Genomic DNA, 19637 nt, shown 5'->3' with positions numbered 1-19637 from the left:
GAATTGAAATGCTAGTTTCTTAAAAAAAAATTCCTAAATTTTGCTATGTTTTTAGCCCATGGAATAGGATTTCCCCAGGGGACTAGGCAGTCGTTTTCCTTGAAAGAAACACTTTCTTTTTAATGTACCTATTTGTAAAAAACTGAAAGAAAATTCAGATCTATCCTTTTCCCCAATGTTTATTATTATCATAGAGATTGAAAAAAAGTTGGTATGAAATATACAAATGCTTTAAAAATGGCGGTGCTGAAATTCACCCTCAAATCCTCATAATTTTTGGCAAATAATGCAGAAACATTACTAACTTCGCCGCACATAACCAATGACTCATGGGAAGCCGACTGTAGTGAAATTATTACAAAGAGTCTTAACAAAGTCGAGGCAGTTGCCAAGCATGCTAATGCATCAAGCTGATATAGCGCTAAGTGAATTTAACCGCCATTCGCGAGAGTGCCCCTGTAAGGGCAATGAAATTGTACGAATTATCTCTCTCGCGGCGGTGCCAGGGTAGGTGCAATAATTCACGAGTAACCGCCGCATTTAGAATAACAATTTACAAAATCTTGCGCGGCGGCCTCTACGATGTTTTTATGTTAATACTATCGCATTAAGATTCGCATCGCGCAATGTGAAGGACTTCGAGCATCTCGTTCTGCGTGCTTAATGAAAACCAGCGCCAAGGGCGGCACAGTCTCCTGAATTCTGCCTTCCTTTTCCACCGAGCCCCGCTCGAATTCACTTCGCACGCGCCCGTTCGCAACAAACGCCTTCGCTAATCGCCCAATTAAACCGTTGACACCAATCGAGCCGTGTAACGTTCCGCCCCGGCGTATTGTTGCCCGACAGAGAATTATTCGGCTGTTTTAGCACGATCAATTCGAGTTCTGCTATCGAACTAACGATTAGCGAGCCGGGGGACATGCATAATATCTGACGCGTGCGATTATCTCGCACTTTCGCGTAATTGCATTAGCATCGCAGCGAATAATCGCCGCTTTGATTAAAATTCAATCTTTCGCGCTCGCGTTCCCCTCGCTGTTCTCGCCAAATATGCTCGAACATACCTCGGGCCCCGCAGGCAACCGTGCTGTTCCTTTTCTTTCATTGCTTCGCCAAAAAATCGTTCCCCCGCTCCCCTCTTCGCGCTTCATTTGCTTTCACCACAGAAGCGCCTCTTGTTAGCGATTAATTTTGATAACGACGCGGACGAATTTCTCTTGGAAACTTGGTCGCATTAGCGATGCAGGGCGGCAGGAAAGTATTCGAGTTTAATACCCATCCAGTGTAAAAGAAGCTCGAGAGCGCTTCGCGCCCGCGTCCCGTCGCGAGACCGTTTCAAAACTTTTCCATTGGAGGAAAGCTGCGGGGAACGCTGGAACAGCCTCGATCCATCAGCAGCCCGCTGTTAAAGACTCCAGCGCCGCCGTCGCCGGTGCAGCTGGAACGAGAGGTCACGTTTTCCACCGCGGTACTTTCATTCCGCAAGGACACCCGGTATGTCCGCCGTAAACTGCTGTAGAGGGAGAGCAGGGCGGAAAAAGCGGCATAACTTTGCCGTTTTATTTCTCGACACGGACGTGCGCCGAGCGTGTGTCCACGTAGGCACGCTTAAGGTGTCACGGATCGGCGATCGAGAGTCGCTCCCGCTCAGGTTTTCAACCTGATTCGAGAGCAGCGCTGCATCGAGAAATCGTGAAAGCACGACCACGGGCACCGCCAGCCACGGGGAAGATTTAACGATCCCCTGGCCGTCTTTTTCTTTACCATCAACCACTCTCATCCCGGAGTGGCTCATTGTCGCGTGACTCCTCGCACGAGCGAAGACGAAGATCGCTCGCGGAAGGCAGGGAAATCACCGAGATTGATACTCCGGCTGGTCGTGCAATCGTAGCGATGAAAAAACGTATGCAAGGATATTTCAGTTTCCCTTCGGATCTACCTCTAATTACCGCGCTTCCCGTTCCGCGAGCGCCTTTCCCTTTTTATTTCAATCTCTCGACGGTGGCAACCACCGCGATCTATCCGGACGGAGACGCTGGTCATCGCGGTCAATTTTTCATGGCGACGTTGAAGCTTGTGATAATCTGAGGTGGATTGTTTAGAAAGCTGGCTTTAGTGGTAGATACCTCATGGGAATACAATGCGGTTTCTTTGCAAAGATTTAGAAGTTTACTAGAAAAATGCTAAGAGATATTAAGGTCTCCATGAAAACACATTTCATCCCTTTCCACAATCCCCTTAGGGGTTGATTAGGGCAAAGTGATGAAATTGATTTTTAGGCATTTATGTGGGTAACCTTTCAAAGTAGAAACCAAGTTGATATCTAATCAGGCCTAAGAGATATTAAGGAATCCGTGAAACACATATTTTACCCCTTTTTACGCCCTTCGGGTTGGAAGTTCAAGAAATCCCTTCTTATCGAGCACCTGCGCCGCGAAAGGAATATATCCGCCGAAGTTCATGTTTCTAGGGTCAGCGGTTTGGGCTGGGCGGTGGATGAATCAGTGACAATCAAGTGGGTGTTTAGAGGCGAGCGAGTCTTGCGCGGTATCACGCGAAATGAAATAATAAATCGTTAAAGGAGGAAGCAACTGGTGAAAAACACACTCCAGAGGATGGGCAAATTGTTGCATAGGTGTTGTGCGTACGGTGGATAAATTAGATTGTCTTTGGAAAACGAATCAAGAAATTCGATTATGCCCGGGCTACGATGAAAGCACGGAAACTCAATCGTTCTATCGAATGTATTGCAATTGCACGGCTTGCCCGCCAGCAAAGTGAATTTTGCAGTAAATTTCCAAACCCGGCGATGCCCCCTGAAAGCTTTCAGGTGAATTAAATTCTCTCGAATCGTTTACGATAAAATGTTTCCCTTTAATCTCTCTAATCACATGTGCTAGGCTTGTTCCACGCATGATACAAACTTCGGGAATTTCATTCGCCGCAGTCGTTGGTCTGATGTTGATTTTCTCATACCTGACTACCAATATGCTTGAAATAGTTGAAATACTACAAAGCCACTTTTGCATCATAAAAGCCACGTCCCAGCGGGAGGCACTTCGAAATATACGTCCTTATCTCGTTTAATTTATTAGGACTGATGGGTAGCCTTCATTTTATAGCTTGACTTTAGTGACGCAAACTATATGAACTGAACTACTGCTGAAGACTCCTTTGCACGGAATAATCTGCTAAGTTTTATTGATGCCAGAAAATACGAGGTTTACAGCTTGATAACGAATCTTTATTCGCTAATAAGGTGTGGCACATGATCGCACAAGAAATTATTTGCGTCGATTGGGACTGAAGATAAACAGAGAAATATATAATCCACTTTAATCGACTATTTCCTCTACTGAAATGCGTTTTTATACGCTGTCGCAACTTTTTCGAGTCATAAACCAGCGACTTTATGGGTGTCTTATGATTTTAGGGGCACAGGGAATGAAAATTGAAAATAGGTATCAACGGGCACGGAGCGAAGTCTAAGGAAGTTAACAGTCCTCAAGGGGAAAAAGAATTAACCCATGTAAAAGAAAGTCACGTCTGAAAGGAAGACAAACGGGAGAAATGTATATTATACATATATAAAATCTGTCTTGGAAGGAATTCAGCAGCGTCAGCTTCACTATGAGGAGACTTTTACAGACACCTGTACGAAAATATGACAAATCTGCAATTTTTATTTTCAGACAAAATGTACGCCTACTTCTTTCATATTCTAGTCTACACTGAAGCTATCAGTAATAATTAAATACAGAACTTTAATAATTTGCATTCTTAAATGCCGGAGCCTTATTAATCAGTCAGAATCACAAGTCTTTTGCAATATTAACGTGACAAAATATACACAGTTTCAAAACTATTTCTAAAGACTTAACTGGTTAAGAAAACTGGGCGTGACCAACTTATATACGGTCCCTACAATCCTCAAAGAATATACCTATGTATTACATATATCTCGCAACCAATATTTACAAATCTAGGATCATTGCAGAACATTTCAAACTCTCGTCTAGCAAATTACTGTGGATAACTATGGAGTGTATCTTACGAAACCAACCTAAACCTATAGAGTAAAAACCACACTAAATTAAGTGTTTCACAGACGTACCGCGACTCGTGGTCCACGAGTTCTGTACGGTTGTTAAACTTAATATCTAAAAAAAAAAAAAAACAGTCTCTTTATAGACCTACATTCACTAAGAACATTCTCACTCGAAATTGTCTAATAATAAATTTACTTGGCAGCGACAGTACCGGATTAACAAAACTATAAAAAGGTCCAAAACCTACATCCCAAGTACCAGCCGCGATGGTATCTCGTATAAAAATCCCCGAGGCTTTTTTGTTCGCTTTTCTCAGTTCTGTTTCTCAATTGCGAAACAAGAACTGAAGCATCCAGTATCCTCTGCGCACGTAGTCAATGTACAGTAGTGCAGCCAACGCGCGTTGTTTTCTTTACTTTCTTCATTATGAAATGCATCAGTGTTGCATCACCACTGCTTGGCAGCGAATGCGCATTTATTGGAGCGGTCGATAACCTGTGTCGTCTCAAATCAACACTCTGCTCTCACTTTTCCAGAAGCCCCTTCCCCTGCCAGGATGAATTTCTCCTCTCGGCGTTTCATAATGTTAAATAACCAATATCTTTCTCCTGGCAGCCTACTCTCGCATAGGCGAGCTCAAGAATGCCGTTACGAGAGGAAAGCGCACTCGAACGGAATAAGCCGCGACACGGCCACGTCTACCCGGCCGAGCCAAACAGCTGTTGGAATGGAATAATAAATGCAAAACGCGAAACTTTATGGAAATGAATGAATCAAAGCCTGCTGTCCTTTGCAACCAGCTGTGTCACTTTTTCCCCACTTTCTAACAAGTTTGCCCGCGATGGAAATGGATTATTTTACGCTTTATTAGTCATCGACTGCTATTCAGCATTGATTTTACAACTGGGGCATTTTGCAATTCATCCGGAGTTGGCTAAGAGAAGTGTTTAAAGGTTACTAGTGCTCCGAATCGATTTGTGGTGGTTTATTCTTGAAGTTAGAAAGAGATAGAGAACTCTGAATAATTTTATTATTATATTTTTTGCGATATATAAAATCGTTTAAACTTTTCCTGAAACTTTTCCTCGAAATTCGGTGTGTGCTGTACTTGTTAAACAAGTGGCGCACTCAGGGTTTAATCTTTGGGGGAGTCGAGTTGAAGGGACAAAAATATTTTGAATGCAAATTCAATAGAATTCATTAGGGGATTATAAAAATTTATTTAAAGAATAAAATCCAGTTTTCTTTCCTTTCAACAAACCCCCTTCTTCGGGGGTGTCAGCGCCCTCTGCGCCCTCTGGGTGCAGCACTGTGTTAAACTTTCCCATCGCTCTAAAATTCTCCAATAATTTTCTCCAAGAGGAATATCCCCTTCTAAGACCATAGAAGAATATTCCTTTCTCGAACCTTCTCCAACTGTATTTTCCCAACTTCCCAGTCACATTACTCGAATCCTGCATCACCCATACGTTCGATTATTCCACTGAACCGAGTGAAGGGACTTGCGCATCGGCGAGGATTACTTAGCGACGCCTAATGTCGCGCGTAGACGATGTCCACCCGAAGACAATGAAACGCAGACTTCGTGTCTTGCTGGCGCGCGAACATCGCAGAATCGAAACGACATCACGTTCCACGAGCCTGTAATTCCTGCGGCATTCATAGAATGTAAACCTTCTGGTCTAGCGACGCGCGCGGACGCTCGCGCGTGTTTGCGCGTGGCCGCGCGCACGACACGAAGTTTCAGGGATACCCGCGCCTCGGAAAAATCGGGATTTCCCCGAATAGCCGGAGCTACGCGGAGAGACGGGGCGCAATGGCCGTCGAAATAAATTCAATCGAAACGGAAGCTACCAGCGAGAAATGAAATTAGAGAAATTCCCCGGAAAATGCGCCCTCGAACGGTATCGCGCAGGACTTTTTCGACCGGCTGGAATTCGGGAATTCACGGGGGACGGGGGGTGGGGGTGGATCTCTTTCTGGGGCGGATCGAAATATACGAATGAAATATAAAAAATTCACGGAGGTAGAACGCTCTCGGTGGAAACGCAACGCGGGGCGTGCCCGTTCCTAAATTAATTATTCCTAACGAATTCAAGCAAATATCTGGCCGCGGGCAAGGGCGCGCGATGCAATCTCGATAAAACCAGCGTGAGAAACGGAGCCCCGTGAATTAAACATTCCGCAGGAATTCCGCTAAATTTTCGACCCGTCCCGAGGAGGGACGGTGGCATTAATAAATAGCGATACCAATTTGGCGGGGGTAAGAGGTGGATCGGTAGGTACAGAGGAACGTCCAATAAATTTCCCAGCTGGGAAAAGCGATTTCCGTATCAGTGGGCACGGGCGAGGTGATACTTTCTGCGAGAAACCCGATAAAACACTTCTTTCCCGTGAGAAAGGCGTACCGGCTCGTGGAATTCAGGACAAATTCCTGGTCGCGTGCTGTATTGGCCAGCTTCTTTCGCGTACTTTCGTCGATATATAGCGAACGGGGAATAAAAGGAAGGGTATCATGCAGGAAAGAAATAATTTATCGCGACGGTCAGTGAAGTTTTACCATTTCGCCTTTTCCTTCTAGCGTTTCCTTTCTGTATGAACGGCGACGAAAGAAGGACCTCGATTGAACAAAACAAAAATGTGGAAGGTGCGCCCGCGGAGAATTATCGGGATTTGTTCGTGAGGTCGCATTCAAATCGGGCCGACGATGGAATGCCGTCCTGCCTCTTCTGTCGTAACAGTTATAAAACGGTCCTGATATCCTGCAGGCAGTAACACGGGCTCGTGTGTGACTTCACCGACATCCGTGCACCTGCAGCAGCCCCTCCCCCCTCCCCCCTCCCCCGTGTGGGTGTACCTTTCGGCGTTTAATGTATTCACGGGTAATCTTCGATCGTGCCGGTGGATCGGCGGTCGGGAAACGCTCCAAATTTCGATAACGGTACGGCTTTTAAATAACTCGGGGATCGTCTGTACGCGACACCCGTTCGATCGTAAAAAGAATGTGAGAAGAATGTTTCACAATCGAGGACAGTCACCCCCAAGTGCCACGAATCGATTTTTGTTACCAACCAGTAACTATAGTTTTGTTATAATATTTAGAAAGAGAAAGCTCACATACTGCGATATTTATATTCATCATAATTAAGTATTGAAATGAGCTAAACTTTTTTATGCTCACCAAAATCCTGGCACAATCCCAAGGCTCTGTAGGATTCTTAACATCAACCGGTATGCAAATTGAAATTAAATATGACCAGTGTTTGACTATCCAATATCGAATTCCACTCAAAGCCTTCGACAATTATACCTTCGTAACGGTAGTTAGAACTTCGCCAATTTCTATAACAACGTAGTAGTTTCAACGGGCTTTACCGAAGCCCTGCGATCAATTTGATCCTCTATCAGTCGCGGCGCGAATACAAACCGACGTTTTGGTGGTATAGAATAAATTCCGAGGCCTGACAGTGCCAGTGCACGGCGAACACAGTTTCCTAGGGGACAAAAGTTCCGTGACATGCTGCACAAAAGAATGTTGCTCGCCGCAATCAATGCCTTGTCTCTGGCCACGAGCAAGGGTCGATAGCGCGGCTTCATTTAAAAGGGTGCATTATCATTCGCTCTGCGGGGCACAAAACCGCCGCGAATGTTCTTCCGCCAAACGGGGGTGGCGGAAGATCGGGGCGAAACGAGAGGGAAAGCGGGATCGGTGGAGAATAGCTTCGTAAGGGAAAAACAAGGGGGTAAAAAAAGCAAACAGTAACGGAGAGTTCACGTTAAAGCAATAAAGTCTTGCCCGAGGTTCGTCGTTTATTGTGTTTGTTTCAATTTCGGGGAAAAAGAGGAACGAGAAGGGACGAGCACTGCGGCGGCGACGCGACGTCGTCAAATGTAAATACGGCCACATTCCCATGCATGTTCACGATGTTCGACAGCGAATGCGACAATTATGTTCGCCAGCTCTGCTGATTTTCTACTGTAAAATTTCTAACTGGGAGAAACAGTTTCGTAATGATAGAATTCTTCGAACACTAGCTCGCGGTGGAATAAATTGTGATTACTTGGGAAAGAGATATGCAGAACCTCCATATAATTTTAATATACGAAAACTCGGACGTGCATTGTTTGTATTAAATTCTGATTTTGCTGTGGGTGCTTTCTTTTCTAATTTCGTTTTTTTTTCTTAATAAAAATCGTGAAACATGTTGGACGTCGAAGCGATTTGTTTCATAAACACCTATTTGCATTCAATTAAAGAGTTGGATTTCTTATTCATATTTAACTAATTCCTCGTAACGATGGAAAACAGACAATTTAAATTCCCAAACACTCCACGATTATAATTCCTATAACAATGGCATAAGCGTATGAGTTTAATATAATCCAAGCTTCCTCTATGTTTTAATAACATTGGAGTTTCATTCATTTCAGTTAATTGCGGAATATATTCTCATCATATCACTACGTAGGTTTCAAGCGATTGAACTGCTTCGAGGTTTTAACCGATTTATAATTATTAAATGGCGAGTACCATATTACACCCCTACAAATTCCTCTCGTCTCATTATTCGGGATTTTAATAACCGACAAGCGGATACGAGTTCCAACTTATCCAACTTATTCACTGAAAAACAGCATCGAAGTTTAACGAGTCCACATTTTCAAACGTACTACTCGAGCGAAGCATAGATGTTAATAATTACGAGGCTCGGTACAATAACGCGCCTTTCAAATTTCTGCATACAAATCCGAAATGAAATATGTATATCGCTGCTTGCGGTAACGCGCATAGTGGAACCTTTCACTGATCTCTCGTTCTAAATACCACGTAATAAGACAATGCCTTCTACGTTACAATTAATTGGTGAAAGGAAATGCAAAGGATTTTCCGTATTGCGTGCGCCAGAAACCCGACGCGTTCGCTGAAATCGACGAATTTTAATAAATTATGCACGACACTCTCGTTTTTTCAAATCATACCTAACTCAACCGTACACCCTTGTCCAAACCTCGATGACCTGGAGAGCGAGTGTGCGAATTACTCTGCGGAAATTTTTCATGAGATTTTGTCTCGCGGGGGAAAAAAAAGGAGGTTAATTTGAACTGCAGGAAATTACGAAGACTCTCGTAAACGAATTCCTTGAGCTGTTAAGTACAAAAGATTTAGCGACGCGAGCGCAAACCACGGGGCAATTTCCTTGACGGCAGTTTTCCGAGCTTTCCAGCAACTTTTACGCACTACGCGCCACCCGCGAGCCGTGTGCGTTTCCCTAGCATTAATGCCGTAATGAAATGAAGAAACTAACAGTAAGTGGCGAGAACTGTAAAGTTCCGCGAAAGCTTTTAATTAGGATTACACGTTATCTCGACCTCGCGCGCTGTACGCACAGCGCAAGCAGCTATTTCAATTATACTGTCGAACAGGTCGACGGGGGTGAGACTGCTTCGAGATAATTTCAGATATGAATGCAATTATTACATGAATTATTCATACTTCTCGTTTGTACGTTCCGCGTCATTTTGTTGCATAGCAATGCTTCCGTTCAGCAATGCTAAAGAGGTTTGAAAACAAGCACCGTGGATCTTGTAGCAATTGAAGGAGATGAACGGAGGATTCTTGTAAATATGAATATACTGGCGAATTAAGAACGAGCTAACTACGATTAATTAATCGCAACTTCTTTCTTGAGATTTGTATCTACTTGCTGATAATTAATTCTTCGTGTTGACTGTATCAGATTTTGATCGGTGAAAAAGTACATATATATACTATAGTATATAAATCATGTAAAATCTAATTTTATGAAACTAATGACAGAATAATTAAAAAATAATAAAATAATGAAATAATTGTCGCAAGAGATTGAAGTCTCACGTGAGACACGATATTTTTCTCTCATCGTAGATTTGCACCTTTACTGCATATAGACGGATCAATATTTCACTCTCTTGGTAATAGATGGACTCTACTTGGGTTTAATAAACATCAATGTCTTGCTCTGTCGGTTCATACAAAACTGTGATACCAGTTTGTGAAATTTAGTAGTATTCTAATTTACCCTTCACGGAAAGTTTCAAAGGATTTTGTTCTTGAGATTGCAACGAACAAATTATTTCTCTATGCAGGACCGAAGATTATGTTACGAGTAGGTATACTTTTGTGGAACTTATTATTCGAGACTCCAGAAACACCATCAGTGTTCTATGTATATTCTAAAATAAAGCGTGTCAACAGTACTTACGTTGACCCTTTTATTTCAAGCTTCTGCGTCAAATCTCTGCCTCTAGCAATAATTTTTTTACTACCTGCGCAAGGTTAGTCATACTGCCCTCCTTAGTTAAAATGTCCTATTTAGCGCTTTTTTATTTTTCAACGTATGTTGAAATACTTGAAGTTCCACGCGTCTTTTAAGCAGTCTAATTTATTTAACCTATCTGCTTTCCAGATGGTTAAAATTTCCTATCTGAAGCATTTATTTAATTTCTACGTTAATATTAAATACATTACAAAAAAATTATATTAAGCTCTTACGAAATAATGACATTTTTAAATTCGCTGAAGAAAAACAAGGACGGCAGAAAGAAAAATGATAAAACTTCAATTTCCTCGGTTGTTCCGAATGGCTAGATATGACATTTTAACGGAGGGTAGCATACATAACACGGAAGAATGCAGAAAAAATTTAAAAAATTTCTTCACACTTTTCCTCCCGCTCTACAAAAAGCACGCGCTTTGACGCGGTGAAAGGAACTGCCAGTGACAAGAAACGACCACTCGATTGAGAGAAACTACAGGTTCCCCAGAAGAAAAAAAGGATATGCATCGTGTACCTATGAAACTAATCGACAGGGATGCCGATCCAGTTGTGGCTATTGCTCAACATCATCTCAGAAATTTCCTCCTTCCCGCAGGAACTCTCGCTGCGCCTTGGCCGACCAAAACGAAACGGTCGAGCAGAGTTTTCTCAGCGATCGATGAGAATGTTTAATCGGCTTACCGTAGGCAGATATAAATTTTTCAGCACAGCTGCCGATTTTCCAGCGAGCACGACGCGATATATCTAGCTGCGAACGGTTATTCTAGCGCGAGCATAACAGTAAACGCGATCTGATTTATGCCCGCGAACCTACGAAATAAATCCGCAACTAATCCCCGCGCAAGTACAGGACGTCCAGTCAATATCAGCTTAAAGGGGGGAACACATTCGATTAGCGTTCCTTCCGATCCTTTCAGTTGCTCGTTTTCGTGCCCCTAAATGCCCATTTAACGAAACGAAACGAATGGCCCGTCAAAATAAACGCGATCGAGGGCAACTCCAAGGCTCGTAAAATTTCTCCACCTTTTATTTTCAATTCGTAGCATTACGATACTGATTATTTGTAGAGAATTAAATTTCAGATATTCCATATTTTATTCGGCGCGCAAGAAATGTTTATGAAAGAAACCAGTGCCGCCCTCAGGATTTAATCTTGGGGGAGTCGAGTTGAACGGATAAGAATATTCTTAATGCAAATTCAATGAAATTCATTAGGTGATTATACAATTTTTTTTAAAACAAATAAAATTCAGTTTTCTTTTATTTTTACAAAGCCCTTTCTTCGGGGGCTGACAGAGCCCCTTAGACCTCCTCTACGCGCGCCATTGGAAGAAACATACTTGCGCATGTTGTTTAGAGTGTTTTTCTTTTGCAGCATGTATGTTGAAAGTAGTTGGATATATAACGGTGTACGAAACCATAACATCTGCAGTGAAAAACGGGGAAAAATGATAGCCATTATTATCCGTCGATTAGAAGCGAAGCTACGGCGCTTTAAGGGGGGAAATTACGAGCTCGGAACGATAAAACACCGCGCAATGAGAACGAATATTCGCTCTGATTAAGGAAGGAAATTACGATCGCGAGAGGATAAAATGGTCCTGGATGAGAACGAACGCACCTTCCGAGGAAATTGTTCTTTAGCTTCTTGAAATACAATGCCTGCTATCCTATAATACGAACTGACACTGCGTTGGTAGGATGAAAAATTGTGTTTTATTGTTTGCCTCCGATGTGATCAATCAAGTCGACTCGCGATAAAGGAGACCCTCTATCCCCGCTTCGTTTAAGAAAAAAGCTCCACGGAGGATACCGTAATATTTTCGCAGAAAAACATCGGTTAAAACATTATTAAAATATCGTCAAGTTCGAAGTGTCTAAAGCTTCCCAGCAGCTAATTAGTAATACCTATTTACAAGTGAGAAGAAGATTTCACTTGGCTCCGGGTAAAGTGATATTACTCTTCCCGGAGTCGTTGTAAATGGAATATGCATAGTTTTGTCGCCTGCATTCAACGACTTTTGCTCCAGCATAATCTTATCCGGGATCTGCATAAATTTTCCGAGGGTGCGAATTACGTTTTTCTCGGCAGGAAAGTTTGAATTCGCGGGACTCCGTTGCCTTGCGCTTGTTAACGGCGGGCTCCAAAAGAGAACGGTAGCCTGGAGGATGAAACGGTCTCGATTATTGTCTCTTGATCGGTCGCTCGGAACGTAGCGCTCATTTTAGCGACAAAAGCATGGCAGGTACTTTCGTACAAGACCGAAGTCGTTTCCGTATCGCGTTATCGTTACGACTGTCTTCTCCCTTTCTGCTAATTAAAGCTTTCTAATTGCCGGCAAGGCCCCGCAGAAGCATCAGCCTTGTTTCCTGATCTCTACGAAGCTTGTTTCGAGCGCGCTTCGAGCTCGAGGAAATTGACCCCTTTCGACCGAGCGAGCGGAATTTTCTATCGAAATTTCAGAGGGAAACATTCCGCGTACGATGTAGCCGACTTTAATAAAAGTTAAAGCAGGCTCGATCCTGGATTTTGGGAAGCAAGATCGAGTTCGATTGAAGTTCTGATATCGATAATTAATAGCTACATAAAACAGAGGTAAGGATAATTGAATTTTTATATAGTTTAGTCACCGATAGGGATTGGAAGGAACTTCTTGCATTGATCTTTCTTAAAGAAACTTTTCAATTTTGTCAACCTTCATTCGAATTACCTCGACGCTTCCCATGAACTTGAAGCCGAGGTATTACGTCTTTAAAATATTGTAAGACAAATATTCATTCGCCAACGTCTTCGTAGTTTAAGGACAAAAATTCTGAATACTCGCTAAAGGGGTTTCTGCGCGATATTTTGCGAGAGCTAATAAAGACCTGCATCACGTTTCATTGGGAAAGCAGCGAGGTGCATTTCACGGATTCATAAATTGCCTTCCACATCCCTCGAAAAATAGAGGAAACGAGGGAAATTCCGAAACAGACGGCCAAATAAAACTGACGAAGACCGCAGGTGCGCAGTTTTAAGTTGAAAGCGATCGCTTCAAAGGACTACCCCTTCGCCTGTAGGATAATCCCCAGTTAAGACGTCATCAGCGGAAACGTCGCTACTTATTTGCAGTGAAATGTAATATTCGTGCAACGGTTTATTTGCATAATCAAAAAAGTGCGCGACGAGGGAAGGCCTTCAGAGGATGCCCCCCTAAATAGGAAAAGCAATCTCCCGTGGTCTGCCTCCAATGCTACGTTATTAACGCAGCTTCTTACCGCTTGCTGCACCAGCCTCTTAAGATTTCAAAATGCTCAGAGGTGTTTCCCTATAAATGAACCAGGGACTTCCAATTGTCATCGCTGCACCACTTGCTGGGGACGTTTCACGTTAATTAAAATACGCTTCGATGAGCCTCGCTTCGACTATGAACTTAATCGCGTTTCACTTATTTGATGAATAATGTTTTTAAAGGAATATGGAAGGAAACTGTTGTTTGTTAGTGTTTCGAATAATTGCACGGTGTTTCATTGTTATTATCAATTTCAGTAGCCTGCAACCGTTGGGCAGATTTTGTCGCGTATGAATTGGAAATATATTTTCCATGAAATACTGAAATACTACGCCCCGCAATTTTCGTGGTATGCAAAACAGTGAACACGTGTTTATTTTTAGCGCTGGCTCGAAACATAATTTATCGGCTATCGATTATTCGACATTTATAATTAATTCTACCCCTGCTTTCCCCAATATTCGTGCGATTCTTCTAACTCTGTGCTTTTTTATCAAGTATTTATTCGCTGGAATTAATACTCACTTTGATGCTTCGGCTGCGCTCGCTTTATCACGTTGCTGCATATGAAATAAAGTTTCCCCAGTAAAAGGTAGATCGTAATCAAATACAAACTTCTACGTATTAAAATGACTTAGACTTCCTTGAATCTGAATTTAGAAAATGAAGTGCTGGACACGTCGCTCGTTAATAATTTAAGCATTTTTTATAAAGGCGCATCGCTTGAGTATTCATACCGCGAACTAGGATCATTTAAATAACAAACTGGAGATTCTTTTTGAAAAATAATGCAGAAGAGAAGCTTCGACTTTTTGCTGCTTAACGACGTGTCCGATATAAATCGCCGCACTCCGAGTTCAGAAAAACGAGATTTCATATGCACGAACGAGACGGTTACTTTTTTTATTTAAACCTCTGTAGAGTTTAATACACAGGGGATTGCAAAAAGAGCACGTATCAAGAGTTGGCGATGTGACTCAACAGAAATTGAGTTTCGACCGCTGTGCTCCTCGATAAGAAACTCCTTTCGATTAGCCCGGAACACGAAAAGTTTCGCGCGGAACTCCGCTCGGTTGTTTCGTTTTATCTCGGGCTATCAATCATTCTGGCGAACTTACGTGTCGCGTATTTTCCCCCTGGACACGGGGAAAGATGAAAACTAAACATTTACTTTCGGCACACGAAACGCGAAGTTAACTACTCCAAGTTCTACTCCCGTAAACGCGAGATTTACGAACTTACTGTTAAAACACGTATTCCTCCTTAAGATCTTAATTCATCACTCGACTTTAGACAGCCCTATTCACGATAGAATCGTGGTATTACTGTGTTACGTATAGATGCAGACCCTTAACCGCGACGAATCTTAAATCAATTAGTATGGGGCAGAATTCTATAAAAAATACCAGACAAAGTGGATCAATTATTGCGAGCTGTTTTTTCTAAAACTAAGAATAGTGATAAGTTTCGATTTCTACGTTTTCGGGAACAGATTAGGGTGGGCCTGTAATAAAATCGAGACTGCAAGTGAAATGAAGAATAGCTTCGAATTATAAAAATCATATTTTGTGCAATCCCCCTTTTATTCACACTTTTTTAATCACCCGGACCAAATTATGAAACCTCTATAGAATACTTTAAGCAATTAAAATAATGGCAATACTATGTTAAATATTTCCTAATTCAACTTCTAATAGTACGCTAGTGTATCGACGATTATTGACAATAATTTATCGGATCACGATAATATCGTATTCCATTGATGAAGACGTATATGCGTCCCCGTGAAAATAGCTGTTCTGTTTTTCACCGTGACATATCGCGTAGCCCCAAATTATTGGCGCGAGGAGAAAACTCACTGACCGAACGTATATTGAACGCTACCAAATGTCAGCACCAAAACAGAATTTATGTTCCTACAAAATGACAAATAATTCACGGCTGGTGTGGTTCCAGCAGGAAAAACTGGAGTCGTATTTAGACCATAATACGTGGCTAAATGCGGAAGATGAATGTATCTGTGGTGCAGCGAAGCAGTTTTATTTGAAATCGTGTCGCTTTTATTAGGTCGGAACATATGAACTCGATTCGATGATAATCTTATAATGTTCATGCCTCCGTGGGCAAGATTATATTCCTTATAATTTGAACTAAGGAGTTTTTGGAAGTATTACTTAAAAAAAAAAAGAAGTTCCTATGTCTGACGCGAATACTTGGTTAAATGGTTCACATTTCACGTGGAAACTGAAAGGTATTTCTTATATTGTCTTTGTTCATCGTGTAAATAAATTTGCTACGGGAAATGATTTCTCTGTAACGAAGAGTTTCTCTCAGAAGTCAAGCATCTCCAAAATTGAGTGCGAACGACATTTAAAAAGTTCAGATCTAGAGACGCGGTAGCGTTATTAAATTTCGTTAATATCTCATCACGCCTGTAATATTTCCTAAATTTAAAGGCATTTTTCTTATGTAAACCGCATATAAGCTTTCGAATAAGACCAAATTCAATAAAATCGGTCCACGCATAACAGAGATATCGTAATATCGTCTCATGGATCTGTTAGTTACGATATGGTTTTTCTTCTGATTCTGATTCTCCAAGGAATTTTTTCGTCAAACATAATACGTATACGCGTTACACGCACACCGATGAACAAACACATGTTTCGTTCGTCGATTCGTATATATATATACCTATGTATACTATTTTGAATTTTATAACCTACCAAGTGTCAAATAATGTAAGTTGTCCAAATTTGAAACGTCACGAGTTTTTACACCACATAGGAGACTGAATTATTGTCTCAATTAACAAGGTAACTCGCTAAAAATTTTTAATAGATTTCTTATGTAGAGTCGCAGACTTGGAAGTTGTTCGGAGAAGGTTCGACAGAGAAGTATCTCCTTTTGCATAAGTTTCTGGAAATTTGTACCATGCATGTACAAAATATACATAGGAGACTGAATTATTGTCTCAATTAACTAGGTAAGTAGCCAAAATATTTTTAATAGATTTCTTATGTAGAATCACAGACTTGGAAGTTGTCCGGAGAAGCTTCGACAGAGAAGTATCTCCTTTTGCATAAGTTTCTGGAAATTTGTACTATGCATGTACAAAATATACATAGGAGACTGAATTATTGTCTCAATTAACTAGGTAAGTAGCCAAAATATTTTTAATAGATTTCTTATGTAGAGTCACAGACTTGGAAGTTGTCCGGAGAAGATTCGACAGAAAAGCATCTCCTTTCGCATAAGTTTCTGGAAATTTTATACCATGCATGTGCAAAATAATATATTGTTGTAACACATTGCATTGTATTTAAATTGCCAGATATTTGTATACCAGCAATTTAGAGTTTTTATGTAAAGCTTATATTATATTATAGAAATGAAGGGGACGCACAGGCTTGGATGGATAGAAACAAAGGAGATGCACAGGCTTGGAGGTTGTCCGGAGAAGATTACATAGATAGACAGAACATCTTGTTTCGCACAAGTTTCTGGAAACTTGTTAAATAAGGTAAATCGCCTACATTTGTCAAAAGACATAGCATTGAGCATTATTCAGAAAATAGATTATTTATGGTGAACTGCTTGCAATGTAGAGCAAGTGAAATTAGTGAAGAAAGTACGCTGAAAACACATCTCCCTTGATGCTTTTCAATCTTTTGTGAAATAAAATCCACAGTACCTAGTTGCCACGCTATTCATTAATTCATAAATTTCTTAGATTCCCATTAATAATATTTCAATTCCCCACTAAACATACTAAATTAATTTTATTCCAACACCAATAAATTGTGCGTTAAAAATATTGGATCTGTTCGTTCATTTTTGCTGAATTATTACCATTAGCATTTAAATTTCCTGCAACAAGACTTTCTGCCATACACTGTCCCCTCCTTCAGACACATTATGTAGTCTCTACACTCACTGTAGCAGAAGGCCACTCTATTTCTACATAAGTAAGTTCTACGTTAAGTCGTATAACTAAAATGTGGCTTTATATATATTTACAGATAATCGAAGCAGAAGATGATGCAGAGTGATCTATGTCAGACTATATACGCACAAACTTTCAGGTACGGTTTTGCATATTCAATGATCTTAACATATGAGCATGTGTGATAATTTATAAATAATTAATAAATGTGTCCTATTTTTCAGGGAACGATGCAGACGAAGAGATATTATTTCAACAGCTGAAAGAGAAAGTAATCCTGTTACATGAGCAAATAAAATAACCACATTTTATCTATAGAATACACAATATTATAATATTTATTGTCACAAACTAATGCAAAAGACAAGTTTGCATTTTGGAAAACACACTTCCAAGAGGAAACTCTGTGTTTAGAAGATTTTATTGAACTTTCTGTTGAACCTTTTCTTGGATCTTTTATGAAATTACAAGTTACTAACTGAGCTGTGTTATAATTTAACTGCAAGAACTCTCTTTATCATATTTTTAACGAAATTTAAAATTTACTTCATGATTGTAATTAAAATTTTCATACTCAATAATGTCAATTTATCATACTCAATAATGTAGTATTTATCAACTAGTACCATAAGGTTAGATTTCAAACATCCTTATCCCCTTCAACATGTTTCGAACTTGAAAATAATATAAACGCAGATAAAGATTTACTTTAAAATCTATTACGCATCAAATTACAGACTACATAAATAATAATATGTTTCTAAAATTTAGGAAGTTCATTTTCTTTCCAATTCAAACAAAACCTTCAAAAATACCGTACCTCGTGCATCTCCCATTTTCGTTTACAATATACCTATAATAATATCGTTATTATATTCTATGAACTCACAATCGCAGTATGAGCAAAACTAAAAAGAAGATACTTTATGGTAGAAATTTCGCGAATCAACAGCCTACGTAAGAACGAAGGACGAATTACGTGTTCGTGTCGCAGCAGTGCTGCACTTCGCCAGAGGAACAGCAAAAAGGATAACCCATCACGCGATCGAGTCACGCACCGCGAATTATCACTAACGATTATTACAATCCCCCCAAAAAATGCTCAGAATAAACACTACTTACTGGCACAGCACACCACGAAATGGAACAATCACAAACGCTGCTGACAACGAAACTACGCCGCGTTAACTCGACACGACTCGACACGACGGGTGTGAAGTGTGGCGCAAAATTTAAAAGGAAGACATCGCGCGCTTTCGTTACTCACCACAGCCGGTGGGCCGAGTCGGCGATCACGAAATCAGCTCCCGCGGGCTCGATGAAACTTGTCAACACCAAATGGAGCGGGCACGTTCTCTCTGGAGCCTCGGTAGAGATCACAGGTGAAGAGGGGAAGCTTGATCAACAATCGACACACGAAACTATCGCTGGAGTCGCTGGCTTGCACGACGGGGGCACGATCGCGACGAAAGGATACGACGAAAGGCAACACATGCGGTACGACGCGCGCGAAGCAACTGAACCTCTTTCGAGCCGCGGTGTCGCTGCAGACCAGCCAACTGCTGCCGATTCGCCCGAACAGTCGTGCTCGGGCCGGATCGTGAGGACTCGGCGCGACCACGTTGCAAAAGCACGCTACTTTACGGGCCCGCGAAATAATCGTGCCAACGACGCTGGGTAGTCAACACACTGTTCCGAGACCTACGGCCGGACGATAACGTTCCGTTCCACGCGAAAAGTTAAGCACCGCATTTTCCTCTTCGTTACAACGTTCGACACACGATACGACGCCAGTGTACTTCGATATATCGGTACGGATCGAATGTTGACGTCTGTCGTCAAGGCCCCCACTCCGACTCGTGTTGATTGGTCGACGCGTCGCGGGAAAAATTCCACCTCCGGAGGGAAATTTAAAAGACTCGCTTGTGCTGCGGTTTTTAATCGGAGCTCTGCGTAGCTGTGAATGTTTCACTGAGATTGTTATTATGATACGCAGAATGGAATGAAGCGTATGGGAAATAGGTTTCCTTTGAGTATTGCGGTTGCATAATAT

At 41.5% G+C, this 19637-nt stretch overlaps 1 protein-coding gene and 1 long non-coding RNA gene across 4 annotated transcripts in view; one reads left to right on the top strand and one right to left on the bottom strand.

Annotated features, from left to right (window-relative positions):
• Window positions 1-19124, bottom strand: part of Irsp53 (Insulin receptor substrate 53 kDa) — a 202918-nt gene extending 183794 nt beyond the window's left edge. For both annotated transcript variants that reach the window (XM_076824776.1, XM_076824777.1), the window contains exon 1: window positions 18852-19124. The gene's annotated coding sequence lies outside the window, so the exon portion shown is untranslated. The remainder of the gene's footprint in view (window positions 1-18851) is intronic.
• Window positions 16332-17901, top strand: LOC143375388 (uncharacterized). 2 transcript variants are annotated; one of them, XR_013086887.1, is made up of 4 exons: window positions 16332-16454; window positions 17028-17161; window positions 17661-17728; window positions 17821-17901. It is a non-coding gene; the product is annotated as an uncharacterized LOC143375388 (long non-coding RNA). The 2 variants fall into 2 exon arrangements; XR_013086886.1 differs by lacking the exon at window positions 16332-16454 and having other exon boundaries at window positions 16845-17161.
• Window positions 19125-19637: the final 513 nt, after the last annotated feature.

This window comes from Andrena cerasifolii, chromosome 12, assembly GCF_050908995.1.
Source record: "Andrena cerasifolii isolate SP2316 chromosome 12, iyAndCera1_principal, whole genome shotgun sequence".
Classification (NCBI taxonomy): Eukaryota; Metazoa; Arthropoda; class Insecta; order Hymenoptera; family Andrenidae; genus Andrena; species Andrena cerasifolii.
The sequence above is the reverse complement of the archived record's forward strand: the minus strand, read 5'-3'. Positions and strand labels throughout refer to the sequence as shown.